The sequence below is a fragment of the Gymnodraco acuticeps genome, unplaced genomic scaffold (assembly GCF_902827175.1).
Source record: "Gymnodraco acuticeps unplaced genomic scaffold, fGymAcu1.1, whole genome shotgun sequence".
Taxonomy (NCBI): Eukaryota; Metazoa; Chordata; class Actinopteri; order Perciformes; family Bathydraconidae; genus Gymnodraco; species Gymnodraco acuticeps.
In genome coordinates, this window is record NW_022991444.1 from 200,034 (window position 1) to 209,148 (window position 9,115).

The 9,115-nt window shown below is 38.9% G+C and overlaps 1 long non-coding RNA gene across 1 annotated transcript in view; it reads left to right on the plus strand.

The window, feature by feature from the left end:
• LOC117532872 overlaps window positions 1–8,587 on the plus strand; it is a 30,444-nt gene extending 21,857 nt beyond the window's left edge. Inside the window, exons 3-6 of the long non-coding RNA XR_004566939.1 lie at window positions 6,987–7,055; window positions 7,165–7,348; window positions 8,011–8,171; window positions 8,364–8,587. This is a non-coding gene — a long non-coding RNA (uncharacterized LOC117532872). The remainder of the gene's footprint in view (window positions 1–6,986; window positions 7,056–7,164; window positions 7,349–8,010; window positions 8,172–8,363) is intronic.
• The last annotated feature ends 528 nt before the right edge of the window (window positions 8,588–9,115 follow it).

The following is a 9,115-nucleotide window of genomic DNA, read 5'->3' on the forward strand; positions in this document are numbered from 1 at the left end:
GGACCAGTTGAAGGCAATGCAACAAGAGTCAACCCATCATTGACAGATGATATGCAACAATGTTTTTATTTTCTTTACTGAAAAAGCTCGATTTTCCTGACACTTGGTTTGAAGGGGACCATGGGCCTAATGTGAACTATGGCCTATACGAAGTGAATCACATGCTTTGTTGGGTTCCTACCTGTCTCTATAAGTGGTTAAGTTCCCCTGCCTTTGCTTCTGCGAGTCATCATTCAAATGAACCAGGGTCTTCCATGAGGATTTTGTTTTGGACAATTTCACAAGCAACCAATACTTCTGCTTTTCTGGTAACGACCGCAACAAATGTATTCTGTTTCTTTTTCTCTTATCTTATATTTTGCCTTTTGTACTACTGTCTTACAACCTCTTCTTATATATCTTTCTTTCCTTTTCTCACTCTCACTGCACTCTTTCCCTTGCTCTCACACTCACCTTTTCTGTCTCTTCAAATGTTTTTTTCCCTCTTTTAATATTGCTTCTCTTTACTGATTTTTCTCTTATTTCGCGTTCCCCCCTCTATTTCTCTCTCATTCTGCTTGTCATACAACCTCAGTCACCTCCTCCTCCACTTCTCTTTTGTATATCTCTACTGATTCCCCCTCTCTCTACCTCTCCCCCCATCCCTCCATCTTCGGGTCTCACTAGTCGTTTGCGCCTCCTCGTGAGTGCTATTACAGCATCACTTTGCATTTAGATAACCATCGCCTCGCCACCCCAAATTGGTCCAGAGCAGGAGGAGGGGGATAAAGAGAGGGGGAGAGGGTGGAGAAAGACGCGGAGGAGGTGATATTGAAGTTCAAGCCGAATCCTTCCCGGAGAAATAATTGCAGATGCTGGAACCCCTGCAGACGGTAACACACAGGGACATTTTAGGGGAAATACAGACCAGCAATTTCACCACTGGCAATTATGATCAACAGCATTTTTTCTATTGCATTTTCATCCACCCACATTTTCTTTGTCCCAGAATTCCTCCTATCCCCGGGCTGAAGTCGAATAGTCCATTTAGCTTAGGAACCTTCCTAACGGAGTGAAATGACCCGGAAGTACGTCAGTGGCAGCCATGACAAGTGCCGTTCAAATTCTCTAAATGAAAGGAAAGGAGGTTTCAAACTTCCTTTATAACCTCCTTTAGCTTAGGAACCACTGGACCTCCCTTACCGAAAGGAGAGGAGAAAATGCTGCCCCACAATGCCTTGCAGCCGCAGCATTTGCCGTTACCCAACAGTCGGCCGTTCACGGAAACAACCGATTATGACCGAGAAATTATATCATGAAAGTTACGGTGCTTATTAAGCATTTTAAAACGTATGTGGTAAGTTGCCAAAGTGATTTGTTCTGAACGTTCAACAGTATTATAATCAAAGAGAAATATGAACGTTAGTTTTTACTGAAATGATCAAATAAAGTCAACATTTCACTGAGCTGTGTGGAGTTTGTTCAACTTTTAAAAGATGTTTGAATGGTGATATACACAGTGATAGATGTTAAGGACTAACGTTTATAATAAATACATTTGTATTGATTTTAAGATATTTTAAGATATTTTCATACAATAATACGTATTGGGATCATTTGTATTAATGTGGACCGGAGGGAGAGGGTGACGAGCATAAGTTTCACTTTCCTTTTTTATTTCAATTCCAACTTTGGTCATGAAGAATATGTTTCTCTGTTGTCCACGTTCATAAAGCAAAGCAACAGCATCAGAGCACGGTGCAGAGTCTCTAGATGAGTTTACAGTAGTCCCTCGTTCTTATTAAACATCCATGTTGTAGTTCGCTGTATAGAAAACTGTAGTTTCCATAGTTTCCCCACAGCAGCAGACGCACATTCATGACGTCCGCTGGCGCATCATAACCACGTCGGATAGTCAAAGTATATTCGGATTCTCTAAAGTACCGCAGTCTCTTCTCCTAAATCCTTTTGAATTCTCCTATCCACTATCCCTTAACCCCGTGACGTTTCACTCAGAGGTCAAGGAATAGACTTTAGGATAGCCGAAGACACTACACTACCCATAATCCCCAGCTATCGTTTGGGACTACAGTCCCGTTGACAAACCCTGTGATTAATCTTCAAACTCTGGGATTGGATGTTGGAGTGGCAGTGCGCCAAGGTTACGCTGAGCGTCAAAGCTCTTTGAAATGGAACGAAACCACGGCAGACTATTCAAAACTGGACTTGAACGCCCCCCCCCAGAACTACACATGCTGGCTCTTGTGTTTCGCAACATGTTCTCTATGGCACGTCTCTACTGGGAATTGTAGTTTTAAAAGACGTTTTCCCCAAAATTAGAAGTTGACAGTATTAAACTGTGTACAGCCCTAGAGGTTTAGGCGATAGGAAACAAATTGGTGTGTACACATTTAAAACATGTAATTACTAAATGGGTGAAAATCGCTTGTATCCATAACGGGCAGCATTAATATATACTCACATGACAGCTCATTGTTACTTTGTAATTCTACTCCACTACAATTCAGAGGTTAACCTGGTATTTTTACTCCACTACATTTATTTGAGTTACTTTGCAGATTCTGATTAATGATGTGAAATATAAACAACCCTTAAATCAGACTTTAGTTACACCTGAGTAAAATTCAGGGAAAGGTGATTGTCAAGTGGCAACAATCAGGAGAGATATTTGATAGTTGGTGCTTGAGAAGACTAAACATGTATCTGCAGATCTCTATAAAGTATATTCATTCATCGTTATTCTGTACTAATAGTTCATTAAAAACTGTATATAATTGCTATTTTGCACATCCCTTTCAAGATTTCAAGATGTTCTAAGGTTTATTGACATATCATATACACAACTACGGTGTAGTTATGCAATGAATGAAAAACGTGGGTCACAGGTTCCTCAACAGTGCATTACAAGACATCTATCAATATGTGTGTACCTCCACCATTAAACTGTCAAATTCTGCACATTTCTTATTCTATCTACATACATAAGAGTATAATTAATGTGTATAATATCAGTTAAAAGAAGTGCTTCAACATAGTTAACATTGCAGGAAAGCAATATATTAGACGTTAAGTACTTTGTCAGGCTTAATATTTATCTGTATATAGATACCCCCAAAGCTTTTTTGTTATTTGAAAGAAGACCTTAACCTAAAGTATTCTTTAATGTGTTAATAAAGGTTAATTAGTTTGTCTGTTTTGCACATCCTCCTATTAATATCTTTGTACATCCGGCACTAAACTGTTTTATTGTAGAGATCACTTACAGTATCTTCTTGATTTTTTATATTCTATATTTCTATCATTGACCTTCTACTTTCCCCCTATGAAAGTATGTACTCTTAATATTTTTTCATCAAATAACATTATTCAACAAAAATAACATTATTCAACAAAAATAATTCAATAACGTGCTTTAACCGCTAGGCGGTGCACACAAGGTACACACAGCATACTAATAATAACTTTGTATTATTAGTGTAGGACACTCATGTATGTATAACATCTGAAGATGTGTAGATTTATTCATGTTTTTACATAATTGTACAGGATATTGCTATATTATTTCACATGTTTTACTTCTACACATTAATATCTGATTTGTAAAACATCACAGACAGAAAGGTATATCCGTCATTTAATGGTAAGCTATTGCAATTGTGATTCAATAGATGTGTCTCCCATCACCCAAATCCCCAGACTATTCTCTCAACTCAGTATTTACATTCTTATATTCAAAGAATATCTTTAAAAACTACAAGTCCTTTTCTATCAGCTGTGCACCGTTATGGTGTAAATATAACCTATAAATGAATTAGATCAAATATAAAAGTCAGCCGAATTACTATTGATACTGCAAGGATACGTATTTTGTGAAAAGAAATGTAAGATGTTGTTTAATTGCTGATATATTTATGATCCACGTCACGTACAGTTTTGGCAGCAGTTCTTCAAGTTTGTCCAGAAGTCTTCTCTACGGCAGATGTGCAATATTTAATGTAGCCGAACCGTGTATTACAATGCCGTTATGTGATGACTTCCAAAGAGAAAAGCAAGAACACTCGGAATAAAGTTTTTTTTAAATTTTTTTAATGTTTTCGGATTTCACATCGCATGAACACCATATCCCAACGTGCATTGCGGCTAAAACATCCAGTCAGCGAGCTGAGGATCTTTCCTCGGTCTGTGTCCGGTATTGTTCCTGTAATGAGAGTTCAAATTTATGCTACATTGAAGGGTGGAATTCACTACACATCTCAGAAACATAATTTGCTTCAGATATAACTCATAGCAATATTGTAACCATTAAGAAAAGCCAACTGCATTAAAAACCCAGTTAACAAACACTAGGTAAAGTATTTGTCCTTCAGTAATGAAGATGTAATTCCAATGTAGACACACCTGGGATCGCTGTTCAGTCTGTTACGCTGAGCCATGCATTGTCTGGAACGTAAAAGGGACGAAGAAAAGAAAGTGAAGTGACGTACTTCCGATTCAACATGAAAACATTCCCAGTTAAACGGTTATAGAGGCTTCTCAATACTCAAATTTCCCCTCCTCGACTCCTCGGTCCTCGGTCCTCCGGTAGTGACCCGGAAATGAATTTCAGCGCGCCATTTTGAAGGATGTCTCATTTCTCTAAATGCACACAGAGGACCGAGGATCGAGCGTCGAGGAGGCTCTCTGGAGGAGCTATAACCGAGGATACACTGATGGTTCCTCCACGGCTCCTCCACGGATGCATTTCCGGGAACGGTGGAGGCGTGACGCACGGCCGGACTTATCTCAGCCAATGACAGCTATGCATGCATCCCCTGGATATTATTTTAGAAACTGCTTTCATCGCGTCGCGATGTTTCCAGAGAGAACAGCTGTGAGGTCCGTGCAGAACGCAGAGCAGTGTGTATTGATTGATTGATTGATTGAAAAGTGTATTAACAGCTTGTATATTGGGTACAGTACAGCTCAAAACATACAATTGTTAAGGGGATGCAGACCAGAGAAAGACTTTCGTCTTGTTTACATCAGGGTCCCCCATTTCCAATTCATCATGTATAATATATATCTCTCAGAATAACAGGCCTACTCTCTTTATTTGCTTTAGTTTAGTAGATAACTACAAACAAAGAGTCGATATTTTTCTAAGACCATTGCTTCACATAATAAAATACACAACGGCTTATGCTTTAGGAGCTGTAGGTGTGTGTGGTACAGTGTGTAGGTGTGTGTTGTACAGTGTGTAGGTGTGTGTGGTACAGTGTGTAGGTGTGTGTTGTACAGTGTGTAGGTGTGTGTGGTACAGTGTGTAGGTGTGTGTTGTACAGTGTGTAGGTGTGTGTGGTACAGTGTGTAGGTGTGTGTTGTACAGTGCGTAAATGCGGCGGACAGACGGGTCTCAGTTGGTTTGGTGTCCTCTGCTTACTTTTAATAGGCCTACTTGTAAATACAACTTTTGGCCCGTAATTTCAATTCCCCATTTCAGCGACCAGAGAGAGGGGGGGATATATCAGTCTCTGATTGTGTTACGTTATTATGAGAGTGCTCTCATACTTTAAATTGGATATATTTATATAAATATATTTGTGTGTGTGTGTCCGCATCTGTAGCCTGTTATTGTCTCATTATACCGCACTCTCAATGAATTCAAAGTAAATATGTGGGGGAACAATGTTCAGCTGATCTAACAGAGATACAGCGCTATGACAAAACACTCGACAGCTGATGCAGCTGTTGCCACGTAATGATGAACGGACGTCTCTTTAAAATGACCGCTCAGAGGAGAGGAGTTCTCATTTCTTTAAACGTCTGCTGCTTCCCCTCCTCTCTCCTCGGTTCCCCTCCTCGGTCCTCCGCTCGCATCTCCTGTGGGCGGGTCTAAGTCTCGAGGAGGGGAACCGAGGAGGGGAGTCGAGTAGGGGAAATTTGAGTATTGAGAAGCCTCTTATGACTGTCACTACCCGATCTGCAGCTCTGCCCGATCTGCAGTGCGCATGTGCGAGATGGTCCGCCATATTGGACAACTCCCAACGGCAACCCAAGTAGGACAACATTGACACAGTGGCTTTTGGCAAATCTCAAAAGGAAAACTCGAGAGAGATGAGTTATTGTTATTACAACGTGACTTCACTATTATTTAACAACTCTTTTTACTGGGTTCTTTTATTTGGGGTTAAGTACATTGTCAGAATAAGTGAGAAATGGATTTAACTTCTGTTAGACAGCTATCATACTGAATAGGCCTACATATTTACTGTGAATGTGTGCAAAAATGTATGGCATATGGCTGTCATTTGCAGAAGTTTTTCTCAGACGCGGAGGGATACTGACTTGTTGTGAAAAGGCACGTTCTATTTGACCGTTCTTTGATCGTGGAATCAAACACGCCTATTGACCAATCAGAGAGCTTGCTCACACCTATGTGTTATAGAATATTCATTCTAGCATTACTTCAAAACATTTTTAAAATCAAACTCATGCTCAGCCAGCCAGCTGTCTAAAGTTAGCTAGGGATTGTGGGATTTTAACATGTCACTTATGAGGCCTCTTTGAATAGCTCAAACATTTATATTTCCTTGCATTTCAGAGTCATCGTGTTTTATCAAATGCTAACCGTTTTGGATCATCTGTGCATTTTCTTAAGATTGGTTAGCTGTAACGTTAGCGGTTGTTGCTAGCTAGCTAGCTGATATTGCCCCTTGTTAATAGCTGCAAATGCGATGAAAAAACACTAAACAAACTTGACGGTTGGAATGGAGTTGGGATAAGTAGAAAGGTGGTTTTGAGAGGAGAGCAAGCTGATGTTAATGTGTGTTAGTGTTTATTGATTTATTTCAATGTTGATTTCGTAGCCAACTTGGTTTATTATAAATGTCAGCACGAAGATTGATACAGGTGGTACAGAAAAGCAGCCAGTAATTAATTATACTGGTCTTCTTGTTGACATATGTTTCATTATGCATTTGGTTAGTGTCTTTGTCTGTTCTCTACAGGTGTCTGCCACCGCAGCTGACGTTGAGACAACCCTCACTCTACCTACAGTCCTCATCTGATACTGCTTGGTATGCATTTCATTGATAGACATATTATATATCAGATTGGCCATTGTTCTTTGAGTTTACAGATGTTTACGCAAGGTGAGATGCATTCTGATGTTGCTATTAATTTAAGCTTCAGGTGGAACCGGGCAAGTCACTACTGGACGGCAATGGATGATCACCCTTGAGGGCCGTGTCATATCTGAGGGCATCACACCAACCTTTTTGACGGGACTTGCTGCTGTCTTTGCGATCTACTATGTATTCAACCTTCAGTATCAGGAAGAGGCAGCCTGTACTCTGGAATTCATTCAGAGGTAAGACTTCTTTCATTTCCTTGTAATCATTATGTTTTTTTATTTACAATTAAAATCTTTGAAACCTGAATAACCACAAATCATTACTTTTCACACTTAAAGGGATAGTTTGGATTTTTTTTAACATAAGATGGTATTAGTTACTTACCGGTATTGACAGACATTAACTCAGGCAGGCAGTCATACATTTCCCTGCCAGCTGGTCAATTGTTAGGCAAAAATGTTAACAAAAACACAAAAAAAACATGAACCATTCACACGAGAATACAACATATATTGAGTAATTCTGCTGCTTGATGCTCTTGTCCGAACTCTGTATACCTTGAAAATATTTTCTTTGTTAATTATGTGTATTACTATTCAGTGGAGCCGATTCCAATATCAAGCCGCCAATAAGCTTGAATAGAGGCGTAATATGTGAACTGGCTCCAGTGCGTAGTAATACACTGGCAATTTTCAACAAATGAAATAGTTCCAAGATATAGAAGGGTCTGATAGGAAAAATCAAGCAGCGCAATTATACTAAATACCCCATTATGTCAGTACCGGTTAATAACTCATATCACCTTATGGAATAAAACCCAAACTACCCCTTTAAGACAACAAAGTGTTCCTAATAGTTTTCCATTCAGACTCTGATCTTAATATTTTTCTGATTTCAGGCGCTTCATTGGTATCAACCCAGAGAGGAACAAAGGCCATCCGGGGCAAGGTTGTCTCCAAGAAGACGGCTGTGATCGTCCAGAAGAAGTCTGCCACAGTCAACACACACATCTCCACACCACTGAAGAACCTCCTTGACTTTGAATGGGACTTCATATAGGTCAGTGAGCTCTCTCTCGTCTCTCACTCGTCTCTCACTCTTTCTCTCTCCATGTGTTGTTTTGAAAGACTGACGTTGCCACATTATGCCACAAGACACTTTGGTATTACCAGCTTTATAAGCATTGTTATTGTACATTCCCGATTCTAGAGTTATTTTTGATTAATTATTTTGTTTGTTGCTGTTTTAAAGTGGCAAGACTGGTAAGGAGAGGAACAAGGACCAGCAAGGTGTTGGTCATCTCTACCTGAACCAGAAGATTCCTCTTTCTATCAGGACTGTCCGCACCCATCCAGAATCTTCCTGAAGTCAAGCATGCACCTACCTCACAGGACTATTTCAAGAGGCAAAACACAAGCCCCACATTTAGCTATTGCTGCAAATTTTCTAAATGTTCTTACTGATGTATATTTTTAAAATGGTGTTAATGCAAATTTTAAAAATGTTCTTACTGATGTATATTTAAAAAAATGGTCTTAATGCACATTTAAAAATGTTTTAATTCTAAATGTTGCTAATAATGCATTTGTTCAAAAATGTTCTTACTGATGTTTTTTTTTTTTACAGTAGCGATATTTATGTTGACACTGCCTTTTTAAATAAGTGTGTTTGCATTAAATCCTTTCCAAATTCTTTATTGCTTATTTTGCATAATTTTCATAATAATGCATATTATAAGCAGATGTCTGTAACCCACAGAACAATACATATTTTATGTTGATTAATTAATAATGACTTTTTAGATATTCTCAAATGCTAAATTTAGTTGTTGTATTGTCAATCAAGTAATCTACTGGCAATCCCCTAACCAGAATGTTACTGTGAATTATTACATTTTTTACAGTATTAAACTGAAATTGTTCAACAGTATGAATACTAGAATTTCAGTATATTGCTCTGCTATATTCTCTGCTGCCAGTATTTTACTGTTAATTGAAAAAAAT